Consider the following 26,967-nt stretch of genomic DNA (forward strand, 5'->3'; position numbering starts at 1 on the left):
GAGGCTAACTGATCGTAATTATTAAAATTGATTTAAAAAGGTAAAAGTGTCGGACATAATTTGCACTATTTTCGTGAAAATGACCCAATTGTACTTTCAATTTTTCAGATAAAAAAAACTACTGAAATGAATGTTTCTTTCTCTTGCCTGCTATTTCTGGGATTTCCGAGGCACGCGTTATGTACAATGTACATTATAATCCATTTTTAAAGTTAAATTTGAATCTCCCAAAGTATTTTTCTTCTTTTGCAACATCCATTGAGATTTCCTAAACATCTAGAGTTGACACTCGATTTTTACGAATTTTTTGGGGCCAAGAAAATTGTTTATAAAATCGAGTGACATTGTTTCACTAAAAGGCTGGTGAGCTGTTCGTAAAATCATGAGTGTTCGATAGTTAGAAGTTCGTAAAATCGAGGATGACGTTTAAAGTCTGATGTATTGGGGAAAGCAGAGGAACCTGCCCCCTCCACAAACTTCGCCTTTCTCCTATTGTTAGCCAAAACTGTAATTTTCTACTTCAGTTTTAAAATTTTCTTCAATGTAGTGGCCCCCTCCATCTCTAATCTTCTACCCCTTCTAATACCACGAACGTTTTACCAAAAGAGTTTTGAAACTTACATTTCGAAAACTTACCGAGGATCTTCCACCGATGCCTCCACCTTCCGCTGACGTAACCAAAGATAGCTTAATGTTGCTAATTTATGACTTGCAACTATTAATATCTTTCCTTCAAAGCAATAAATTGCATCTAAAGAACATTTTAGTTTGAACTTATCTTACGTTTTATGAATTCCCTCCTTTCTGCCTTATTAATAATAACAATAATAATAAAAAGTTTAGCGCTTGAAAAAGAAACTTAAAGCAAGAATAATAGTTTCAAGTCTTTGTTTCATTTTGGGAAAGTTGAAAATCTGTCCCTGGTGGCAGGGCCGACGAGAGGCCATGTCAACCTGGTCGGAAACTAGGGGCTCAGCTCTTAGGAGGTTCCGGCTCGGAATCGGAGTAGTATGAGTTTTCTAAGTTTTATGGGAAGAGAGAGTCCAGCGATCAAAGTGACAAGGGGCCCACCTGGGCACTCTGCGCCTCATGGTTTTATTTCCAACAGTGCTGAATCTATAATTTTTCCGAGCCGGGGAGAAAACTTGAAACTGCCATCTTCCTTCAAGTCTTTATATTGAGTTTCAACGAAAAAAACCATAGAAATTGGGTGAATTTGCCGCCCAGGAGAAGGGCGGCACCGGCTTGCTCTTTCTAGATTCAGCGCTGCCTATCAATAACTTAAGTTTTCAGAAAAAAAAAAAAGAAAGTGTGGGGGTGTGCTCTAAGTGAGGTCATACATTGATTCCTTCCAAAATTAAAACTAATATTCACCACTGATCAAGTCAGTGTATTTTGCATTATATTCCCTCTCTTCAGACCGTTCAAAATCGGAAGAAGCCTCACTTCTCTTGAGTCGCTTCTCGTTTATAAAGAAAAAGAAGAAAAAAAAAAAAAAGCGAAAGGAAAGCAAAACAGTTCAATGAGTGATGAAATACCGAGTCAAGAGTAGAGCCCGAGGATGCATCTCAGGTTCAACGAACTTTGCTGGTTACGGCAAGCAATGAAATAGTGTTCGCGTTTTGAGTCGCAAAAGAATGGAGTTCGGGAAACCACGTGGGAAAGTTGCGCAGTTCCGAAACGACCGCCGGCTCTCTGAGACCTCTGTTTCTGGCGGCCTTCTCCTTATGACCTCAACTCCATGTGTTCGAAGATAACAGGAAATTCAGATTCAATTTTTCGACAATTTCAGCCTTTTTCTTGGGCAAAAAGATTGCAATGCTGTGTTGGCAGCCTATGTTTTCTCTGTTTACATAACTTTTTTGCTCTTCGGGTATTTTCTGTCTGTTTTTTTTTTTTTTTTTGCTATTTCTTGAATTCTTTCTAATTTGAATAATCCATTTACATATATTTATGTCAAATTACACAAGAAATTATTCCTAAAAGTAAAAAGTATCCAATTTTGAAATTTTGTGGGATTATTTTTTTAAATTGTATTTTAGTTAAAATATTCCTAAATATTCGTACTTTGGGGAAAGTACAACTAATGTCAAAAATATCCCTTTTGCGCAAAGATCATAAAGTTTCTTAATGTTTTTTTTTTTTCTTTTGCTATATCCAATTTTGCCACCCGAGCCCAGCAAAATTCTGCACCCTTCAAGGGATAAATGTCTACACGAGAAATGCACATATAATTTTAAATATTTTAAGTAACTTGAATTATAAGTAAAATTGGTGGCTTTTAGTTCCAATAAAACGATTGATTGTTGAAAAAAACCAAGATTATCAGGCTTAAGTAAATCTGTTTACCGTATCTTAATATACCAGGGTGCTGCATCACATTGGTTGTTGCTGCACCATAAAAATAGCGAAATCAGACAATGGTTTTACTTTACTCCAACGTACAGATATAGGGGAGACCGGAGCAAGATGACTATGTTAACAATTTTTGTGGTTTATTTATTCATTTTTAAGGATAGTAATATTAATTTTACATGAGTTGTTAGAGTAGTCCTTTGTAGTATTAAGTGTATTACCATTTAATTTTTTCAATAAAACTAACGAAGGATATTTTTATTTTTTTCATAACCCTAACAAATCGTCATCTTGCTCCAGTACTGGGGCAAGATGACGATGTTGAAAAAGGTTGAATATATTTTATGTTTTGAATATGTTACCTAGCTTTACAAATGATTACTGTGTTTTTGCATTTTACAAAGTATCAAATTAAGCGTAATGCATTGTAGCGTTAAGTTGTGCAGCTAACAAATAAAAATGCAATTTTCATAATTAAAACGTTCCTCATGCCACCACTCTTGGCTTTCACAGAACTAGATCAATTCTTCTGTTGGAGGGTCACAATATTCCTCTTTACAAGCAGGACATCTTATAACACCATTATTTGAAGTTGTTTCAACGGGAACTCCATTATTTGAAGTTTTTTCAACTGGATTGCTTGGCATGAATTGTATCGGCTTGGGCCTACTGGAACTTGGTTTGAGTTTCTTTACTCCATTTTTAGCTTCACGAGATTAATTTTCCGGTTTTTTTTTAACTAATTCATTTTTTCCTTCGACTTCGCTCCTTGTTCTGACATTTCTTTGATGGGTGTGCTTGTAAGAATGTTAGAGCTCAGTTTTATGCTTTTCCTTTTTGTTTTCTCACATTGTGTTGCTTTAGGCAATGCATTGAAATCAGAAACACTAACAGGCTTCTTTGGTGCATCGGAATCAGTATTTGCCATAACTTCTGCTTCGTCAAGAGGGTTTATATGTGGTTTTCTACTCCCAAGGTCTGAGGATTAACACTACTATTCTCAGTTTCATCGAGAACAACATCATAGTCCGCTAAAAACAAGAGAATGAGAGTCATCTCTCATTCTTTAAACCCTTTATCGGCATTTACAACTTTAAGGCTTTGAAGTAAGCAGTGCTCAAAAGCTCACCAATATTTTTGTCTGTGTTCGTTTGTCCTAGATGAATGACCATAAAGTTGGCTATATTAGGTTTTTAAAGGGCAGAAAAAATGACGCAACAGGAGCTAGAGATGATGCGATGTGTGGGATGGCAACCCAACCATGATAATGTTTTTTTCACTACGATGAGATAGTCTGCTAAGTTATGTGAGATTTATTATTGTCAATAACCAACAGAGCTGGAGATTCTTTGCTTGGTTTAATTCATTCAACTAGTCATTTGGTCAACTAGTTTATAAATAGCCTCTGATCACCCGCTTTCGAACGATCCCTCCCTTGATTCAATGCGTCCTTTAGCCTCAGAGGAGATAGAAGCGCAAGGTCGCGTGGACAAACACACAGACAAACAAGCGTTTACAGGATTTAATAAAATAAACAATATAGTTAGTTTAATAAATTTCGAAACACGGGGCAAGACGACGAGCTCGTCATCTTAACCCCGTGTTTCGGCCCGTCATCTTGCCCCGAACTGCCTGTTTGAACGGATTTTTCTCCATCACTATAAAAGAAGGTGATTAATTGATATTTATTCACGGTAATAGGTAATATTTAAACTAAGTTACTCTTAAATACTAAACAGACACGATATATCTTATCTGTCTCTATAGCAGAGCTTATTTTCACATGCATAAAAGTTATACCCTGGCAACGGTAAACAATAAGAGCTTCAGAACTAACACAAATATGGCGATTTCAGCGTCTATATACTATTGCTGAACGAACAGTGGATATGAGAGCCAGTAGTATGCAGTTGATGCTGTTACCTAGTGCAAAAGGAAAAAACTAAGGCATTCGTCATCTTGCCCCGGTTTCCCCTAAGCAGAAATTTTTGCCTTTAAAATTATCAATTACCTAAAAATTACGGACACTTTTTTCATTTAATCTGTAAAAAGATACCTTTTTAAAGATTAAACGAAAAATGGGTGGGCGTGAATCTACGGTCACACCCGTAACACGTATATACAGTGACTCCCAAAAGTCTTCGTACACCTACGACTTTTAATGAAATAGGCCCTTATCCATTGGTTAGAATTAATATTTCGGAATAAGTATTTTATTATAAGATCTATGATTTATTTTTAGCAGAACTACATGAAAATTTTTAATTAAACATTAAAACTTAATTTTTTAAAAATCAAAATCCAAAAAGTGTCGGAAATTTTATCTCACAAAAGTCTTTGTACACTTTGAAAAAATTTCAAAAAATTAGTAAATAATTTAACTTTTTACTAAGTTATTATTTAGTAGAATAACATGCAGTAACAACAATAGCTTTTAAACGTCTGGGAATAGATTTCATTGTTTTTTCTTTCTTTTTTTGTGCAATTTCTGAATAGGTGTTCAGCCGCACTACGAGTCTTACTGTTTCTAGTTCGCTTTTCGTTTCAATGGTGTATTTTCGTAATCTAGCCACCAGATATCTCCAAATATGTTCCATTAAGTTTAAATCTGACGATTGAGAAGATATTTCTAAGCTTAAGGACAAATTTTGAGGCACCAAACGCGAACGTGTGCTTCTTATTGTTATCTTGATAAAAAACAAAGTTGTTTCCGATTACCAAATTTTGGGCTAATAGTTTAAAATTGCTTTTTAAAATATTTAAATGAACAGCATAATTCATTATTTCACCAAAAAATTCCAAATTTCCAAGTCCTGATACTGAGATGCACCCTAAAACAAAAACACCTTCACCGTCCTGATTAACTGATCCAACTAAGTTCTTAAGATTAAGTTCTTAATTTTTTCTTCTACTTACAGTTATGCAACAATTTAACCAAAAATGTTGAATTAATTTTTATCTGTAAGTAAGACATGATTCTAAACTGTTTTTAGCTTATTTATCATTGATTTTGGGACGAAAAGCGTAATCTTTCTGTTTTTCGCACGACCAAGAAAATTTCTGCGGGAAGAGGTCCCATTTAATCCAGCTAATCAAAGAACTTGGCGAACAATTTTAGGTGAAAATTAAATGTAAATTGTTTCATTTAACTCTGCAGAAACTTTTACAGTACTCAAATGTGTATTTTTCATAATTTTTTTAACTTTAAGTCTACGATCCCGTTTTGTCAACTTTATCGGTTGACCTTTTCTTACCTTGTTTTCGGTCCGATTCCTTTCTTTAACGCATTTTATCAAGCACTTTACTATACAGACGAATAAATTAACTAATTTAGAGACATTTCAAACCAATTTACTACTACTGTGAGAAAAACATTAAAATTTTGAATGGCGTTTGTGGTTTTTTACGAATACCAGCCATTTTACAGTAATAAGCAATATGTTAAGGAATAAATAAACAAAAAATGAAGCCAAATGACTTATAAGGGTCAACACAATGCAAAAATATTAATAAAACGGCATATGATAATTTTAGTCATGAATTTATTCGAAAATATTTGAGTGCACGATGACTTTTGTGGCGTGTTATTTCTCTGTCTCTTCGTTTTCTGACCCATTTCAAAAAGAAGATCCGTCAATATTTTGAAAAAAACCAATGGGTTATATTTAGAATGACATAGGAATGATATGAAAAGATATTGGACTTGATATTCGAATTCAGTTTTGAGTTATTTTGGTTTTACTACAAAATTTCAAGGTGTACGAACACTTTTGGGAGCCACTGTATATATAAAGTCAACGTCAGGGACGCCCCGTCACGGGAGGTCACAGTGACCTTCCAAAGCAAAATTATCATCTTTTACCTAAATTTTGGAGCTCCATTCAGCAAAATTATCATACTTCTGCAAAATTTGGAGTTGCATTCGGCAAATTGAGAATTTCTACCCAAAAAAAAAAAAAAAATGTAAGCTTGGAGCGCCCCTGGAAAAAGTTTACTATTCCGCGAATAAAGTACAAATTGAAACATAAAAATGCCGCACCCGTGCAAATGGATTGAGCATTGAATGCAGGGGCACCCCGAACTAAATTGTTTGGAAGGAGTAAAATTCTCAATTTGCCGATTCATTTTTCAGTATTACCGAATGATGAAAACAATTTTAAGTAGGGTAACGACCCCAATAATTGGCAGGTCACCAGTGATTGGCACTTCCAACAAAAATTTCCTAAAATGAGATTCATATTCAATCTTTTAAAAGTAGAAGGCATATACCAACTGAATGTACATTTACTCTAAATATTATACTAAATGGTAGCAGTGCATAGAAAAGAGAAACAATTGTGGCTCAATCAGCCATTTTTGTTGCAAAAGCTTCTGGCTTAAGGGAAGCATGCACATTAATCCATTAAAATCTGACTTGAAATATATCTTAAATTTTAGTTATCAAAAGTTTTGTTAAGTTGAAAGACGTTACTTTGAGTAGGTAGAAGTAAATTTTTGTCTCTTTTTGGGTTTTTGAAGAAATGATGGATGCCATTCAATGCTGCTTCCGTTTTGCTGGTCCCCAGTAATTGGCACATGTATTTATAGTCCCTGATGCGTTGTGCAATGTGTCAAAAGTTTGATTTCTAATACTTTTGCAGCAACAATATTATATGGGTTCTACTATTGATTTGAATCCTCCAAAATCTACTATTAAATTTTTAAAAGAAACAATAAAAAACAAATATGTTTGGCCATCACAATCAGATATTGCGACTGCAGAGAACTGTTCCATTTTTTATGGTCCCTTTGAATCACCGGGTTAATGTTCCTTTTTATGCGAAAGCAGTTTCAATTCGTAAAATCATAATTACATGCCGAAATAACAATAATCTCAATATTTTTTTCCATTTAACATTCCAAATTTTTATTTCTCTAAAATACATTTTTAACCTCAATATGTGTGATTTAACATTAATTTATGTAAAATTACCTACTTCAAATTAACATTAATTATGTTTCTTCTGATGATGAAATTTGTATGTAATCTAAAAGTGAAAAATAAAGTGATTTTCCAGTTCTATTAACATGTGCCAATCACTGGATCAGAAGGTGTCATACACTGGGGTATCAGGTGCCAATTACTGGTGACTTTGGTAACTTCTTATACATATATTTTTATAAAAATATCTAATCAAAGATTTTTTCTTTTAATGAGGTCAAACTTTTAAAGTGCCAATTACTGGAGTTGCTAACCTATTTGTTTTTGTTTGTAATTTATATTATTTGTCGGCTGCTGACGTGATGGTAAGGTGCTGGCCTTCTATTCCTTTCTGACCTGCCTGAGGTGGCCAGTCGGTGGATTTTCGAGATGCAGAAAATCATCAGCGTCCATGCCGGATGATTATGCGGCATGTAAAAGATCCCTTGGGTATTCGTTTGGCTTAGAATTCCTCGGCAAAATTAAATTCCTTGTGCAATTTCGCATCAAAAGAGAGCCCAGGTGCCTCTATCTGGCGGGAAGTGGGCGTCAGAAACTACTTGTGTTATGCATCAGCGCCTTAATGGTAGCAGGAAAGATTGATGCCTTGTCGGGGAGCGCACTAGGTCTGGCTATGGTCAGACACAGCCCCACTGGAAAGAAAAAAAATTACGTATTAAAAAATATATGTATCAAAATTGCGATATTGTCCCCAAATTTACCAAATCGTCACCAAATTTGCTGAATGAGGAAAGTTTTGGGAGGTTCCAGTGACCTTCCCTGACCTCCCATCGGGACGCTCCTGATTAACAATCTTTGTGTGAAGCTTTTTTTTTTTTTTTGATCCCGTTGTGCATGCAATCTCAAAAGTCAATCCACATAGTAAAGACCAATACAGATTAGGAGAGAATTAGCTGAGATACATTACGGTCATGACTAGATTACTAAAAGAATAACCACAGGTTAGACCAATAAAGGTAAACCGCAGTTATATTAAGCATATATTAAGTCTTCAGATAAGGAACCTTTTATTGTCCGGCAAAATCTTTGAGGTGGTATTTACTATGCTCACCATACGATTGAACGAGTTTCGCGCTCACGCACATAAGGGTTAAAAATAGACAACGATTGCGCAATCCACCGCATATTAATACAAACAATAGTGGCAGCAGGAAACGTGACGAATGACAAATCACATGGGGGTACGGTTGATTGTAATATTCTTTTAATTAATCCTCTGGCTGTACTTATTAGGGTAGCAACAGGTTTCGCGGAACCAGATTTTATCTTCTCGTTAGTGAGTTCCTTTATTAACTTTGAAATTAAAATGGATGGATAAGAATGAAAAATTACAGGTAAATGTCAGTCATGCGTGATTGATTTAGAGAATGGGGTTAAACAGTTTTGCACACTCAATTCACAATTTCAAAATAGATATACATCTTTTTTTAGAGAGGATTCGAAATAGAATTTAAATACTGACACCCATTGTATCTTGCAATTGGAAGAATATTTTATTAGGTATATTATGTAGAACTAAGCCTGAAAAGAATATTAAATGACAAAATAGCCGAATATATCCTTTATGTCAAGGCCACCGAGAGCCAAGGCGGTCCATAGTCAGCTTGATCTAGCCCTACCCTAACAGTAATAAAACCTATTCAACTCAAATTCTGTCCGCTGAAGAGTCGGACCCCTAGTTTCCGATTAGGCTTGCATGGCCTCTCGTTAGCCCTGCTCAAGGTCAAAAAGAAAGTTTCGTAATTCTAATGCCTTTCGCTTTTTCATTTTACGAGGCTGATAGCCGAAGATACTTTTTTCCCCTTTAAATTTCCGGACGACAAGTCATTTGTTACTGCGCGTGCTATTTTTTCTTTCCCTTCTTGATCCTTTCAAAGCTCGGAGAAGAAGACGATGAATACTCTGCCGCTAAGGTAGGTTACCTCATTGTAGGTGCGTTTAGTCTTCGGGAGAACAGCTATTTAAACGCATTAAACATTAACTTTGTTGGATGTCTTTTCAACAATAAGCTTAGTTATTTTGCATTGAAAAAGGGGTTCCTTGTAACCACAAAACAAGTGTCTGCAGTAATCCACAATTTTTGTGCAATTTAACGCTGTTATTTTTTATTTTACTAATATCCGGGTTTTCCTATCTTACGAGGGTTTAACGATACATCTAATTAGAAAACTTTTGAAAACGTTTTAAGGAGGAAAGTGTTTCAGAAAATTTTGCTCTGACAATTTTGAATCTAAAAAATACAATTATTAGGAGCGTTAAAATCGTTTCGTTTCTCTTTAATACTAACAATCCAATCCGGTTCCGATGAAAAATAATAAAAGAAGAAAAAAGGACTTCTTGGAGGTTCTTGGGATGAGTTTCGACTTAGAGAAGGATGTGCTCCAAGACCCCTCGCGTAAGTCGAAATCTCGCGTTATGGAAAAGGGTATATGAATTTTTTATAAACTTGCCCAATTGTTTTAGACACTTGCTAGCTTCAATATTGAAACTATGTCCTGAACTTTTACGAATTTTCTTTTCTTAAATTTAATTGTACATTCGGCGGAATCAGTCATTCCTAGTTGTCGTGCTACTTGCGATGCATTTTGTAGTTGCTAGCATATCGATAATCTAATAACTTTTATTTAACTGTCTGAAGCTTTCTCTTTTTTCTTTCTTGTTCACAAACTTTACATGAAGAAGCGCACTTAGGTGCTATTATATTTCATCAACGTTTATATATTTTTAGAATGAAAAAAATGAATGAGAGGAAAACATAATACATAAACATAAATAAAACGGAGTGGTAAATTTTATATACTAAAAAAGCTATGTTTAGACTGTATGGTGTTGGAATTTACGCTATCAATAATGCTAAAGAGATGAAAATCCATTTAGTAGCCAATAACGAAGCCTTTATTTACATAAGGCGATTTTCTTCTAAAACATTTTATGTTGCGGGCGAGTTTTTCGTGCTAGTATTCGCGAGTAACTGAATCTGAAATATGCTGAGAATGTCCAACATCTAGTTACTATTTCGTAATATGCATTAAGGTTGCTCAACTTTGAGTAGAGTAATTACTTACCAAAATACTGTAGTGACATAAAAAGAGCGTTACATCAACTGGTTGCAACCTGTAGTCCGCGTATCTCGAAGGATGTGCGGAAAACACTATTGGAGTCAAAAAAAAAAAAAAAAAGTAGGAAAAATTATTAGATTAAGCAAATAAAGTGTACTAATGAGTTTTGATTTTTATAGTTGTTCTTCAAAATCTATAGTGCATATTTTTGGTTTGAGAAAACCTACTGAAGCACTGAACGAGTCATTTCAAGCACCACCTAATCATAATTCATTTTTACCTGCCTTTAAGTTTCACAGATAGCTACATGAATTCCTGGAGTTATATTAACAGACCTGTTAAAAATGACAGAAAAGAAGTAAGAAATATTTTTAAAAAGTTTGAAATTTTATTTCGAGGAGAGAGAGAAAAAAACGCACACACACACATGTATATGAAAACAGAGTGACAATCATGGCGAAATAAAGTGGTGACAAGCGATAATGCGTCAAGAGATACCACCTAACGAATTATGAGAAACAATCTTTATTGATGAAATTATTGATAGTTAATGTGCACGAGTATAGCAAATTATGCATCAACGAGTTTATGTATGCCAATAACAGACTTTATGTCTTATAGTATACTTAAATATGAATTGCTATTGCTTACGTCTCAAAATTTGGAGTTAAAACGTCAAAATACCAATTATTTTTCGACATTTAGTGCTATAGGCTATTTTTCCTGTCTCAGGAGAACTTGACCCGCGGACCTGTAAGAGCTTTTGAAAACAATTCGTGAACCATTTGCGTTTTTTTCTTTTCTTTTTCTCTCTTTGCGGAAAAAAAGAACATCTTGCATTTGCGGACCGTAAAAAACATGTGAAAGTTTTTTACAGGCCTTTGAGATTCCCCCCCCCCTTTTTTTTTCTCCTTTTTTCTAAAAAAAAAAGGTTCGAGGTAGTAAATACTTATGAAAAAATTTTGCGAACGACTTAGGGTTTGTTTCCTTTTTTTTTTTTTTACAAAATGTAATAATAATGAATGAATTGATAAATATACGAACAAAACTTTACTTGGTATTAAAGAACTGTTACATAAAATATTTAAATGTTAAGAATAATATAAGTAATTTTGTAGTAAGTTACCGCCCTAAAGCCAGGGCTAAGGCAGAAATACTTAAAATACACCGCCAGCTCAGTTATTCCAGTTGGAATAACTGAAATAATAACTGGAATAACTCCAGCTCAGTTGGAATAACTGAGCTGGCGGTGTATTAAATATAAGTAATTATTGTAATAATTATACAGAAGTTATAAACATTACTGAAAAAGCATAGAAAAGTACGAAAATTAATCACAAAATTCACGTAAAAGATGTCTTACTGAATATTATTATTATTATTATGGTGCTCTCTGTTTTTGAGTGAGGAGAGGACAATTATTTTTTAACTTGCAAGAGCAAAAATATCTGAGGACCAGTCAAATTTTTCAGCGGAACAGTGCCGGTTCGCAAGGCCACAGGTTGAGAATCGCTGTTTCAAAGGACTTAACTTCGGGTTTGCGATAATCTTTCAACTTTCGACAGAACACTTTGCATTTCTTCGACAAGGCTTAATGAAACCGGATTTGTTTTGGTTCCATTTCTGTGTCTATGTCTAAAATTAAGATCTCACATTTCAAACACGGATATTGCCTGGAAATGAAAAAGCTATCAACGCCACTATCGGAATCTTCCAACACGCGCGTGAGCATCTTCTATAATTTCTCTCGAACCGAATCTCTACCCTCATCGTTTGCCAATGTGATCGGCCGTGAATTGTGAGGCCATGTTCTTCTGGGCACGACATTCCCATACCACATTTATGCCTCACATCGTGACTGCGCTCACACACACGTTCGCGTTTGATAGTCGAATCGCACCGATCTGACCTGTCTGAGCGGATCAAAGACTGTAAACCAACTGATCCCGTTTCGTTTTTTGCTCCCAAAATCGCTTCCGAAACAATAAACTGCCCAACAGCGGAACTCTGCGTGCTCGAAACGATTGTTGCTGAAATATTCGAGTCGAACAAAAGAGTATTTTTCAAAGCGGTGACTTTTTCACAGCCGTAAAAAAGCGAAAAGGGAATGACTTTCACTTAAGTTATCGCTCCTCGTCTTTTTTTTTTTGGTCATGCCTTAATTTCTTCTAGTAGGTCACGTCAAGCCAAAGGTGAGGTTGAGAAAAATTTTCGTTGTTGAAATTTCTACTACTGTTTTGAGAACAAGAAGCAAAATAGTTTTTTCTGACTGAAAAAATATTAGGAAAGTTACAACATAGCGGCTTTTCTTTTTCTTTCCCCCCTTTTTTTTTCATCGTTACGCATGATGTTGGTAATGGTCAGTTATGGTTTCAGTGAGAAATTCCGTTAATATTTCTGTTTATACATGGGAGAGTCGGGGGAAATGGGACGGTAGGAGGAATGAGACAGTACTGCTTTTGTTCTGAAATAAATTTTGAAAAAATATTTCTAGTCCAATATATGTAGCTGCAAGTGTCTGAAATTGCAAAGGGAAAAAAATCGTTTTTTTTCTGTCATATAAATGCAGCATAATTCCGACTCATTTCTCTTGGAATGAGTGAAAAAAAAATTGGATTATTGATAAGTAAGTGAATAAATGAATGAATGGTTATAAATGAATGAAAACATTTCATAATTAATCAATGAATCTATAATGTATAAATGAACAAATAAATGAATAAATTAGTGAATGAAGGAATGAATAAATGAAATGAACTCTTCCACTTTGGCCCATTCTCTTGCCTTGCATACGTTTGACAAATTGAAATACTCATCTGAAATGAAAATGTACTTAATATTTAATAAATAAACTAAACATTACATGTCTCAAGTTATATTTGAAATTTTAGTAACAGGAGTAAAATATTTTAAAATTTTACTTTGCCCCACATTTCTCACCTATTTTTCTCCGCTTCAAAAGGATGGTTTAGGAACTAAATCTGTAAGATATATCCACTTTTGCTTTCTTTACTTTCTTTTCAAAACATCGTAAACACACAAAGCATCATTTACAGTGTGTACATTTATCTTATTTATGTACCAAACATAGTTTTGGCACTGAATATATAGTTTCGACACAGACAGTACTCGTAAGAAATTCGACCAATCGGTTAAGGACCAAATGGGAATTAACATATAAGTCTTGATTGCTGATTTTCATGTTGTTATTAAGTATTTCTCGTGTTTACTTGTAATGCGCAGATCAAAGTAAAGTACACTTGTACAATAACATTGTCTGCCAAAGTGTAGAATAGAGGTATGTTAGCGATATAATGAATTTATTGTATTGGAAACTATGCTGAAGTAGTTAGCGAAATTCTACAAGTGTATGGTAACCATAGTATTTGCTGCCATGTTTGGTCTAAGTGCAATTAAAGGTTTTTATTTTGCAGAAACCATGTATTATTTTACCACTTTAATGGATTTTCAAATGAAACAAGCAATCAAATAGTGCTGAAAGTTTAATTCAAATGCAACATAACCTGCAAGTGAATATCTTAGGACGTTAAAAATCATCGATCTGCAAAATGATCCGCCGACAAACTTAAGCAGAATAAGGAGCTTCATTAAATTGCAAAATTGTCCACGGAGTGAACATATCAAGTCATTAAAAACATATAAAAGTTATATCAAAATGTTAAATTAATGCATTAAGAGCACGGTGACGATGTAAACAATACAGGGTGTCCTAAAAGTTCTTGACACATTTTAAAAAAATCACAGAAGAACATGAACTTGTCGTATGAATATACGCCATAATGCTTCGCAGTGCATTATGTACTTTTTTGACACAGTTAAAAAAACAAGATAAAAAGCATAACTATAAGTAATTTACATTGACGGCTGTATGGTCACAATGTGAGATGTTTAATCACTTTATTAAACTGAAGCAATAGCTTTTATTGCCAAAGCTCAATATTTGCGCCTTATTGTGCTCGAACCGCATCTAAACGGTACATTCCATGTGCTCAAATGGTACACACATTGAACTCTGGTAATGAAAGGTATTACTTTCTGTTTATAATATGCACGTCACATGACTTTTGCTTTTGTTACTGTTACGATACAGCCGTCAATGAATTTTTTTTCGTTATTTTTCTACCGTGTCGTAAAAAATTCTTAAAACTGTGAAAGATTATGGCGCAACCAGCATATTCATCTGATAATTTCTTGCTTTTTATGAATTTTTAAAACTTGTGAAGGTTTTCTCGGATACCCTGTATTTACTGTTTTCACCGTGGTGGAAAGTAAATAAATCGCCATTCTAAAGTCTTATCTATGAAGACAAAATAATAAAATTCCAAATTACGTTATTTTATCGAACTTCGCCACTTTCGTATTTCTGATTCAACTGAGTTGATAATAAAATTAAAAATTACGTTATTCCTTCGGATTTCATCTCTTTCATATTTCTGATTTAATTGAGTTGATAATTAAAATTCCAAATTGTACATTATTCCTTCGGACTTCCTCACTTTCATATTTCTGATTCAATTGAGTTGATAATAAAATTCCAGATTACATTATTCCTTCGCATTTCATCTCTTTCATATTTCTGATTCTATTGAGTTGATAATAAAATTCCAAATTACGTTATTCCATCGAACTTCGCCACTTTCATATTTCTGATTTAATTGAGTGGAATTTGTAACAGCGAGGTCATCTACCTCGAATGAGCGTCCGACGCTTTGAACATTTGCAGTGATTCAAAAGAACTTTTGTCCATGGATGCCAAATGTCAAACTCAAATAGGAAAAGAATGTATAGTTCATTTATGACACTAACATCAAATTCCTCATCACATTTTATATAAATGGATCGTTCCGGCCCGTTAAACAGCACGTGTAATTATTGCTGTTTGTTCTGCTTTCAAAACTCTGTTGTATAATGAATGTACGGTTTTTTTTTATGACATAAAACTTATAAAAATAATATTTCCGTTGCAGCGGGATTTCACTGTATTGAAAAGGTATTACTGGGTTTTGATTTTCAAAAAAATATTCTTAAAATTCAGTATATTTTTTAAGAAATCAGAAATAATTTATGTTTATGATTTCTGGAATATTATATTTTTAGTCGCAGTCTGCGCCATGAACCCCTCCTCGGTGGGCACCCCTGTTTTAGTGCATAACTTTGAATGTTAGAAATATAAAATCTAACTATCAATAGTTTCTTATAGTAGGAATTCTTTTCTCTTAGTAGGCACATGAATTTAATCATTCAAAATATTATTGGGTTTTTATTTTCAAAAGGATATACCTAAAGTTCAGCAGGACATGTTATAGAATGAGGAATACTTTATAGTTTTTGGAAAATAGTGTTTTTGGTGCATAATTTTGAGTAATAGAAAAATAAAATCTGACGGTCAGTAGTTTCTCAAAGTGTACATTCTTTGTCTTACTAGCGTCAGGTACTTGAATTTAAACATCAAGTAGGTTGAAGAAATGCAGAAAAAAGAGTACAAAAATTTAAAGACGATAATGATCTATTATAAGATTAATGATCATGATAATTGTAGTAAATAAAGTTAAAACTTATCCAAGCAAGAAAGGAGAAAATTCAAATGCGAAAATTTCTAGAAATTGAAAACTAAAAAAACTAAAAACTTTAAAATGGGAATTTTTTTTCAAGAAAAAAAAGGATGAATTGCGTTAAAATTCTTTTTTTTTTATTAATTTCAGAGTTTTAGTTTTATTAATTCAAATGAAAAAAATAAAATAAAAAAATTCTCAATTCTGTAATGATACGAGTTTTAAAATGTCTTTCGCATTCACGGATTTTTATTTTTTTTATTTTCTCTGCTGAAAAAATATTAGGGGAGCGTGTTGTACCTTGAGATTGGGCACTGCTAGTTTCTAAGAATATATTTTTAACAGCCATGTTTTTTGTAATCTCTAATAGTAACCTTCACCACTAAATGGTGCCATAATATCAATCAGCATCAAATAAGTTAAATTGATGATTTTATGAGGTAAAGAAAATTTCATGACTCCAAAGTAAATATTTTCTTCAATTTTATTTCATTTTCTGACTTTGTATTTGTAAAATTTATCAACTGAATTTTATTTTATTATACAAGAAAAGTACTTTAAATATTTTTGTTATGAGAAAATAATGATTGTGCATCTAGATTAACCACCATTTTGGTTTTTCTTAAACCACGTGGTGATTGTACCTCTGGACAGCCAAACATATTGTACCTTAGGACACGTCCCAAGGTACAACATATGCATGGCTCGTAATAATTAAGATATGTTTAGGAACATGGAAAAGTGTTCTAATCTGATATAATCTTTGAAACACATTTAATGTTGAATAATAATTCTTTATTCATAGTTCATTATTCATGATTTAACTCATTACCATGAAAAAAATATTTTTTGTTTTTTAGTGCAAAACTGGTTGAAGTATATGGCTGTTTCTTGAATCATGAAGAGTTTCTCTAGGGTACAATAGGATGTGTCCCAAGGTACAATAGAATGTTGTACCTTGGGACACTTTTGAACTCATACTTTAAATGGCTAGCAATATTTTATTTTCATACTGTCTGAATTTAAAAAAAATGTTGCAGTTAAATGTGTCGGGGTATTTTAATGTGACTTTTAGGTTTTAAATTTGATTTAAGTAATTGGCGCTAAAAATTAAAATATGAGAAGTGTTCCTAGGTCCAACACTCTCCCGTACTTACAGAAGTCATGTGCACGTAACCAAAACTGTCCCTTACGGGTAAGCAGCGAGTGCCTTACACGTAGACGGCAAAGTTTAGGAGTACAGAATTCAGTCGGTGTCCTATAATTGTATAATATGTTTCAGGAATTTCAAAATTACATAGGGTCTCCCCCCCCCCCAAAAAAAAGCTACGCAGACAGATGTAAAAGATTTATCCAGTTTTCATTTTCCAAAAAAAGAAAAAAAAATCTTTTTTTTTAACATAAAAGTTTATTGTTGACCTTTTATATTCCATACTAGTGGTACTTTGGGTGTAATCCAAACTGTTCACTTATTTAAACGACATAAAATATACCTTGCATTAACGAAACGTTTGTCTCGCAAAGTTCAACATAATACTTAATTGATTTTTTAGGACTTGATCAACCAAATGAAGTCTTTTAATTTCCCCTAAAATGTATTCCAATAGATATGAAAAATGTTCATTAGTAGAAATTTTGCGTTTTTTCATTTAAACGCTGTGTTTCATTAAATGGGACAAAAAGAATGGTATAGTACACGTTCTGCAATTGATTTTTTTAGTTCTGAATAAGATAAAGATCACCGTTAATCGTGGTTCAAAGGCAATTTTGCTCAAAATTGTCAGAGAACCACTGCTCAGTCACAACATCGAATGGTACATACAGGTAGATGAGGAATTTTCAGGTCCGTATGTATCTCCACTGCTAGATTGTCAGCACTGAGTCAAGCCCTGAATCGTAGAATAAGTAGCGACCCGTCCCCCGTCATTATGGTCTAAACGATGCTTTCTTCTATGTCTGCTTTGTTGAAGTAGCGTGTTTTACTCCTTGATCGTAGTGCTTCTCAACTGTGGATTAATATAGAGTTAATAAGAAACCCCAATCAAGGTGCAAAGCACGTTACTTCACCATATCAGACACAGAAGAAAGCATCGTTTAGCCCCTAGATGGCGGAGGTGTTAATACTTATTCTATAATTCAGAGCTTAAGGTCAAACAACATTCTATTGCTGTGTTGGCCAGCAAAATCTCCGAATCTATTTGCTCATGATTTTCGCCAATCTATTTTTAAGGAGGACGAAGTGTTTCTGCCTCCATTTTTGTAGGACTTACAGGAGTAAGCTACACCCTGAAACATTGGATAACTGTAGTACTCATACCTATTACGAGTGTGGTACACGAACAGGGCCGGATTTATATTTAACGGGGCCCTAAGCTATTTCAGGTATGGGGCCCCTTTTTTAGTTTGGACAACGTTCCTCTTGGTGTTGTAGGAGGGAATTTTTTCCCGCCTTTAGTATGTTCGTCCTTTGCCTCTGATACATACAGCAAAACTTTTACTTTGTTGATCGTGTTTTAATGTGTTTCCCCCGATGTCCTGTTAGGAGGGACCTTAAGAGGGGGAATGCTATCAAAAGAGTGACCCATGATTTCCCTTTAAGTGGAATCTAGAACATTCTCAATTGTCGGGGGCCCGGGGGTTTCTTCCCCGGAGGAAATTGGGAAAAATAAGATATAAATTTCTGCATCTTGAAGTCGATGCAATTGGAACTACAAAAATATCAGGACAGACATAGGCAAAAATTTTTTTTTCAGTTATACTCTTTCGAAAATTAAAATAAAACAGAGTAAAATTAGTTTTTGATTCGGACAAATCAATGGCTGCAATTGATAGAGAGAAAGAGCGTGGGAAGAGAAAAGACAATGTATTGTTACTTGCTCCCATTGGCATTCAGTACAATTAGTTTTTAATCACCCCTCCAACCCACCAACAATGAATTAAATATAAAATGATCAATAGTGAAAAATGCTTTAAAATAAATGGTGTGCAGTTTTAGAAAATATGTAAGAAGAGTGTAACATGCTGCCTATTTGAACAATAGTAATGTATACACTAGATAAAAAATAAAATTGGAGCCCACTTTGCTTAGGATTGTCAAAGACTTATCTAATTATTTTCAAGGTACTCTAGAACAATAAAAATTATTTAACTCACTTCGTTTGTACCTTCCAATCTCTGATAATTTAACACTTGATTGTAAATTTTTACACTCCAGTTCTAACTTTGTAAGGGAAGCTATTTTAAATTTAAAAGAAAAAGGAAACTATAGATTTCTCATGACAACAAGTTTGGTTCAGTTGCAAGTGGGACAGAAAACGAAAAGGAATATAGGTAATGTTTTTTTCCCGTGCTAAACAGATTTACAGTATGCAGAAGAAGTAAGCAAAAAGAAAGCAATAACAAAAGAATTTCCAGAATACTACATTCGGAATTATATAAATAGCAAGATACACGCGAGTCACAAAAATTTGTAATATGTTTCAGAAACGTGATAACCATGGATTTTACATTTTTGGTGCAGGATGTAGCAAGGAGTTGAATATGACATATCGTCACCTCAGAGCAACCGTAAGATATCTTAGTGTTATTGCCGGAATTAGATATCTTACTGTTGCTCTGAGGCGACGATAGATTGGCATTCCTTCTCCCTACCCCCTCCCAATTGTGGTTTGTAGGCACACTTTTTAAAATTTTCAAGGCTTTCAAGCACTATAAAATGAAATTTATTATTTCAAGTACTTTTCTTTTTTTTTGGAACGAATCATGCTAATTTACGGGAGTTGGGGCCCTAAGCTATAGCTTGCTTAGCTTGCACGTAAATCAGGCCTGTAGACGAACTAAACAATCGCATAGATAAAAATCGTGTTTCTAGAGGGCCACACATAGAATGTCTATAGAAACTTAGATAACTGTAGTTTCACTGTGAGCTTGATTTATTAAAATAAAGTAATACAACGGTCAGAGGTGTACTTTCGTTATTTTCTCATTCTCTATTAAACACATTGTATCATTACTGATGTGCTGCAAAATGCTTTTGTAAATATAAGCATCAGTACAGTCAGGTCAACTAGGCCTCTATTTTTTAAAAAACTTATGCATAGCATTGAAAAAAAAAATCATGTATTTGTTATAATAAAAATTCCTCTGTTATATAAATGTTAAACATTATTTTCCTTTGACTTAAAGTGAACGAATAGAGAGAGAGCCTCCAAAGCATTGTGGGCCTTTTGGGCCTCACTTTCAGTTAATCAGGCCTTAAGTACAGTGTCGGATTTTCGATTTTTCCGAATCGGAGCAACGACTTGAATCTGTCGCCTTTACCCATCTTTCTTCAAGTTTTATATCGAGTTTCAGTGGGGCGGGGGGTGGGGGACCAATAGAAATAGTGTGAATTTGCCACCCCCAAAAGGTGCCGACCGGAGCAAAGGCCCGGTTTGCTCCCCTCAATCGGTACTGCATTTGTATGTCTCTAGCAAACGTTCATATCCTTCACATACCTTTGAAAACCCATGTGTACGTGGGTGGAACATGTGCTTTATTTACCAAGAAGTGATACTAGGTGCATTAGTCACTAGAACCATGACAAGGGTACCTGTACTATAGTATATATTTTCTGGATACAAATTATATTCCCTCATCGACATACGTATTGGAGATGTTGTTCTGTTTCTATAACCCAGTGGATTGGAAAGTTCATCGAGTTCCATTCCATCCAGTTTCGGCACACCTTGATGCTAGCCATAAGCCATTTTAGTGACTCATCGCTAGTGGAAGGTTGGTCTTTTCACTCACACCCTCGCTGCATACCAAAATTTTCAGGTATGGAAATGGACAGGATGAAAGGACGAACTGTCATGAATATTCATGCTCAGCTGCTTTTCATAGAGTGGCAAGAGGGCGAAACCTTGCGCCGAAGCGACCGGTTTGTCGATCGCGTTCTTCAGACGCAGCTAGTACAATGGAATGGGGTTTGTGGCACATGTGTTTTTCGCATTCCTTGTTTTTTTCCAAGTGCCGGTACCGGCGTTTGAATTCATGATCAGAAAACTGTATTTTTATTCTTATGACTTGTAGGGTTGAAATCTCAGAGTTGAGTTGCTCACTTTCGAAGATTCTTCGCTCGTAAGTCAAACTTTGATATGTACGGCGATTCTTTTCTCGATGGGTCAGAAATTGATGCTCAAAATCCCTGAAATTCGTCCACTTAACGCAGAGTTTGCTCGGAATATTGTTCATGAAACCATTTCGCGAAAATCGATGGAAATTTCGTAATAGTTCAGCATGCATTTCTAACTAACTATTAACAGCTCATTTAACTCAATACGAACAAAAACAAAACTGCCTAAAAATCACAACAGAAAGGAAGGACGGCAGACACTTCTTTGTTTTTATTTCACGGGCGCCTAAAGGCAGCGCCGTGAAGAAGAGAGTCTCTCAAGCAAAGCTATTTCACTGTCTACATATAAATACCGAAGTGACATGTAATACCCCCAAAAAAAGGGAGTTCCAAAATTATTTATTACTTTTCTTGTGGTTTCGACAAGGTTTCTTTTCCTTTCGTTTTCAAGCCGTCATTTTCATTACTCACATGCAATGAACCTTATAACAGATTACAAAGTATTGTCGCTGATTGGGGGTTGGGAGGGGGGGAGGGTCACGACTCCCATGACCTCCCCCACCCCCCCTCTTTGTACCCATCCCTTCATGTAATGCCATAAAGAAGTTGAACTCAAAAAAATATTTACTTTTTTTTATGGTTTCGACTTTTTTTTATTTTTCCTTAACGTTCAAATATTTCCACGGGTTTGGAAGGAGTAGGGGATCATGAACCCCATGACCCCCTCTTTGTATCCGCCCCTGAGTGTGACATGTGGCAAAAAGAAGGGAGGGTGCAGTGGCGGATCCAGCCGATTGTTTTGGGAGGGGTCATCCGAAATTTTTGAACAAACTCCGAACTCCCCATGAAATTTTATTAAAATGAAGTTTTAAAAACTCAATTTTCGGGGTATCGAGACATCAAGAGAAGGTGTGGATTTAGGAATCTCCCTCGAAAATGTTTCAAAATTTAAATTTCCGAGTATTTTTTGAAAATTAGGAAACTAAAACGTATTTTGTCTATTTTTGATGATGTACGAAGAAAGGTCAGGTTTCAGGCGCTGGCCCCAAAATGCTTTTTGAAAATAAAACTTAGAAACCAAAATATTCTGTTATTATACATTGAGAAGTTAGAAGAGGAGGGGTGCTCTTCTCTAGCTCTTAAGCTGTCTCGCCTAAAAATGCACCTTTAGGTAATGTTTGCTTACATTAAAGGAAATGTGAAGGTGCTTAGAATCCTTCATTCCTGGAAATATTTTGCCTTCGAGGCTCTAAAAATTCGATTTTTAACTATATTTATACATATTTTAGAAAGGGATGGAAGATTCGTTAATTCCTCCAAAAACCTCCTTTTAAAGCTATCATCACTATATAAACTAGGGAGGGAGGGGGTCCTATCAAAAATCGTTTGTAATTGAAGTTCAAAAAATTTCCTTTAAGTTGCTTTTAAGCAAGTTAAGTGGTAAGGGCTGGATAAGCTAGTTTCCGTTGATATGTTTTCCAAATAAAAGACTTAAAATGCAATTTTTTTGCTACATATCAAGGCATTTGTGAAAACGCATGGGAAAGGGAGGTTCTCTCCCTAGTTTCGAAATTAAAGCCATAAAAACGAAAATTTAGGCTCTCTTTGGTCTTGTGAACAATAGGTATACTCTGACGACAGCAGCATTTAGAGATCGTCCAAGTGTCTGTAGTTGGAATCAAGAAATGATGTAAAAGATGGAGAAAAATTTTGGAAATAAAAGTTTTGTTTTGAGGATAGGGACATAATTTATCTCCCAATTAAGGCCTATACTGTTTTTTCAGTAAAACACATATGTTAAATTTTGATATCTTCTCATATTTTTTTCTTCTTCTTTTCTTAAAAAAATTCTTACAATCACAAGGCTTTGGGAGGGGTCATGGCCCCCATGGCCCCCCTCTAGATCCGCCCCTGGGAGGGGGTAATGAGATGTGTGACTCTGTGCGTCAAGGGGGAACGGGAGTCAAATAGGTTGGGGAAAAGTGATATCATTAATTTATGGACAGTCCCTAAGTGATCGACAAGTGGAGCATCTAAACAGACATCATTTGGTTTGAAAATAGTAATAATTACCTTACGAAAACTAGATAGTCTTCTTCAAACCAACACCAGGAATATTCGCACAGATTGAAGTGAAAGAAACCCGAATTGAAAAAAGTGATTTCAAAAAACGAGTTTCCCTTTCAATCAGAATTGTGCCATGCGAGTATTTTCTTGTTCTCCCGGATTACGCTTGGAGCCGATCACAATGCTTTTTGTCGGGAAAAGAAGAGACCGGAAGCATCCACAATCGGGCTTCTGATATTAAAAGGATCACATGTAAAGTCACGCATTGCTTGTGGTTTTTGGTGAGAGCTGAATTAGGGCTTACTTCTTGCGTGACACACTTTCAGACACAACAACCATACCTTCGGTGTTGAATCAGTAGCATGTTTTTATTTACATAAATCTGCTTATTACATAAAAGTAGGGATGTGAGTTGTGAGAGGCTTCGAGATGAATTTCGCCGGGGAGAAAAAGTGACCAGTCTATTTATGTCTGATTTATGCATGCAATTTACTACTTTTGCACTTATATGTGAAGCGTTTAATACAGGATCAGGGCCGCAGAGAGCCAAAAGGCGGGCCCCTCCCGCTCCCGAAAAAATGAAATACAAAGAAGAGAAAAGAAAAGAAAAGAAAAGGGGGAGAAGAAGATAAAAGGGAGGAAACTAAAACTAAAGGAGGGAAAAGAAAAGAAAAAGAGAAAAAGAAAAGAAAAAATCAAAACTTGAAGACAATTAACTCTATTTTAAGTGCCACAACAGTAAATACCAAAAGAGTAAATTTTACTTAATCTTTAAGTTTTCGCTTATTCGGAGTCCTCCCCCCTTTCTCTTTCATCCTTTCTTTTTTTGCGCCAGTGACGCTGGCTCCCCCCCCCCCCCCCCAAGAATTCTTGAGCTATTACACTTACACACTATAAATGATACATAAAATAAAAATAATTGTGAAAGATTTTTTTTCGCTTGCAAATGTTCGATGTGTGCGCCTTTCGTAATGCGACAAACACCTATAACATACATTTTTAAATGTTTCACTGTCAATTTTCCGTAATGCTACACATATGCGATCTTTCAGTTCTTGCAATGTTGGTTTATTTGATTAGGTTTTTTGGTGCAAGGTTAGATTTTTGGCTTGCAATATTGTATGCGATGGTGTTGTAAAAACAGTTTTAGACGAAACCTTGTAAAAAAAATCACATGGGGTTTGGTTTGGGAATCGGGCTGGCCAACGCATAAAGGGTAAATCATCATCACCAGCACGGCCAATCCATCGTAGTAGACCTTCAGTGGCGCATAAATAAAATAAAACCGCAAGGAAAAGTCATTGCACTGCACCACATTATGTTTAAGATTCTTAATTGTGAAATTTCTAGTTATTGACAGATTTTGCTCTATTTTTATGAACTGGCTGCTTTTTGCAGAAACTAAATAACCATCAACAACGAAACGACAATGCTACTTTCTTGTTCCTATCCAATCCCTACATGTAGATATTTACCAATATCTACATGTTCTTTGTTCAAGTTAGCATATGCTGGGGTTTAAATAATTGTTTATTGTTGAAAACCACGCGAAAAAAAAAAGAAAAAAGAAGGAAAAAACCACGATCAAATCGCTAACAATGAAACAAATTTATATATTGTTCAAACTTTCCACTCTCTTACTTTCAATTGATATGGAGATTGATGATATTTAGGATAATAAAGTATTGATGCCAAACAAAATAAACTTTTTTTTCCTTGCCTTAAATTCACATTTTTAAGTAAGGTTCTCTATTCATTTCTTGCCGCACTTCAACACATAACATAGTTATTATAAGTGCACATTGAACTACTTAATAATTTTTGGTTTACTATCGGAGTATTCTGTTGAAGCAAGTCGCAGTTAAACTATCGTTTGTTTCTCGTACTTGAAAGGTTTCGCGCAGTCGTGTATTAATTTTTGTGGCGCATGATCTTTCTAATGGGGATAGCAGATACTAGCTTTCAATGCAAGGCTTGAAAGAAAATTGGCTAAGAGAAACTTCATTCTTAAGCTGCGTTTCGTCAAATTTTTCTCACATTTAAAAAAGCAAAAAAAAAAAAAAGTAATAAAAATAAAATAATAATAAATAAATAAATAAATGTTTACCTTATTTGCGGAAAAGGAATGTGAGAGGAACTACAGTGGTACCTCCTTTACGAGACACCTATGAAAAACAGGTACCTGGGACTTTTTTTCTGGACCCAGTTCCTTTGAATAGCGAGCCTCTGATTAAGGGACAGTCACAGAGAAAAAGTACAGAAATTAATTTATACATGAATAAGAAATATTGATTTAAAAGAGTTAAAGGCACACTTTTGTCGTTAGATTAACCTGTAAAAGTTCGACATTAAATTATAGAAAGAAACGAATGTGTATTCTAAAATTCTTAATGACATTTACAGATAAGATTTTCCCTCTCAGCAATTAACAGATCGCTCAGCATAGTATGATACTGGATAGTGCATGGCTCGTGGAATTGCATAGAAAACTTGAAACACTAATAATTTACATTCTATTGGATTGTAACTCAGACATCATCAAACAAATCTGATACCGTAACAAACAAAAAAAAAAAAAAAAAAGTCACGAATTACATCAAAATGATTTCTGTAAGTAACAAAACGTTCATATTGCCAAGTGATTAATCAAATTTTAATTTTTAAACGAATGCGATTTGCGAATAATATTTTAATAATTATATACAATGTTTTCAGCATTTAATCTTAAATTTTAATAGTTTGCGTCAAGTGTAACACTACACAGAGTTAATACACTAGATGCAGCGACTCAAATATCTCCAAAGAAGGAACAACTGTAATTAAGAGACAATAAGTCCCTTGAGGTTGTCTAATGAGAAGTATTAAAGTTTTTTTCTTTAATGAAAAAAAAAAGAAGCCAGCACGTGTTTTAAGTTTACAAGAAGCCCTTTTAGTGATGTGAGGCTCAGGGATGTAGATCAACCGTATGAATCCCATGCTTGGTCTTATAAGCAGTTGCTAAATTATTTTCAGAAATCCGGAAACATGAATATTTTTCCAATCTACAAAAACATTGTAGAATAAAACTTGAGCGTTAGTTTTTGCTCTTAATATAAAGGGGTATTCAAATCCAAAAATACCAAACGATATTGTGTCTTCTCCTTCACAGTGTCCTTGAGTTCGTCATCCAAGTTGAAGGGCATCCCTTTCAGATGCTTTTTCAAAAGACCAAACACATTGAAATCGCAGGGCGACATGACAGGGTTGTAGGGCGGATGTTCAAGTTGCTCTCTGTTGAATTTGGTCAGTGCCGCAACTTGCCGGACGCGCGTCATCACGGAGCAGAACCACTCTTCTTGAGCAGCCCAGCTGCCGTGTTCTTGATGAATCTGGGTATGCTTTGGAGTGACTCACTGTACACGTCGGAGTTAATGAATCTCCTATGCTCAAGGAATTCAGCTAGTAGCTGACCTCTTACGTCGAAAAAGACGGTCAATCGGACGGCTTTCTTTGTAAGAGCCTCTGATGTCCCCCGCGCATGCTCCGATCCCCGCTGGAAGCTCCAATCGCATCCCTAGATGTCTCGCTACGTTCTCCCATAGCTGAAAACTCAAATATATTAACGGTTACTTTGTTGTGACGTTTGGTACCTTTTTATTTGAACATCCCTAATACATATCAGCACACGCCTCTATAGAGCAAATTGTAAGCCGAAAATTACCGTTACACTTTCAGAAGTATTTCGGTCTTAGACCTGTACTACAGAATCTTACGAAAGTTTTCCAAAAGGTGATTAACTGCAGCAACTGTGTAATGAGTTTAAAATATTAAAAAGTT

This window comes from Uloborus diversus, chromosome 1 (genome assembly GCF_026930045.1).
Source record: "Uloborus diversus isolate 005 chromosome 1, Udiv.v.3.1, whole genome shotgun sequence".
Taxonomy (NCBI): Eukaryota; Metazoa; Arthropoda; class Arachnida; order Araneae; family Uloboridae; genus Uloborus; species Uloborus diversus.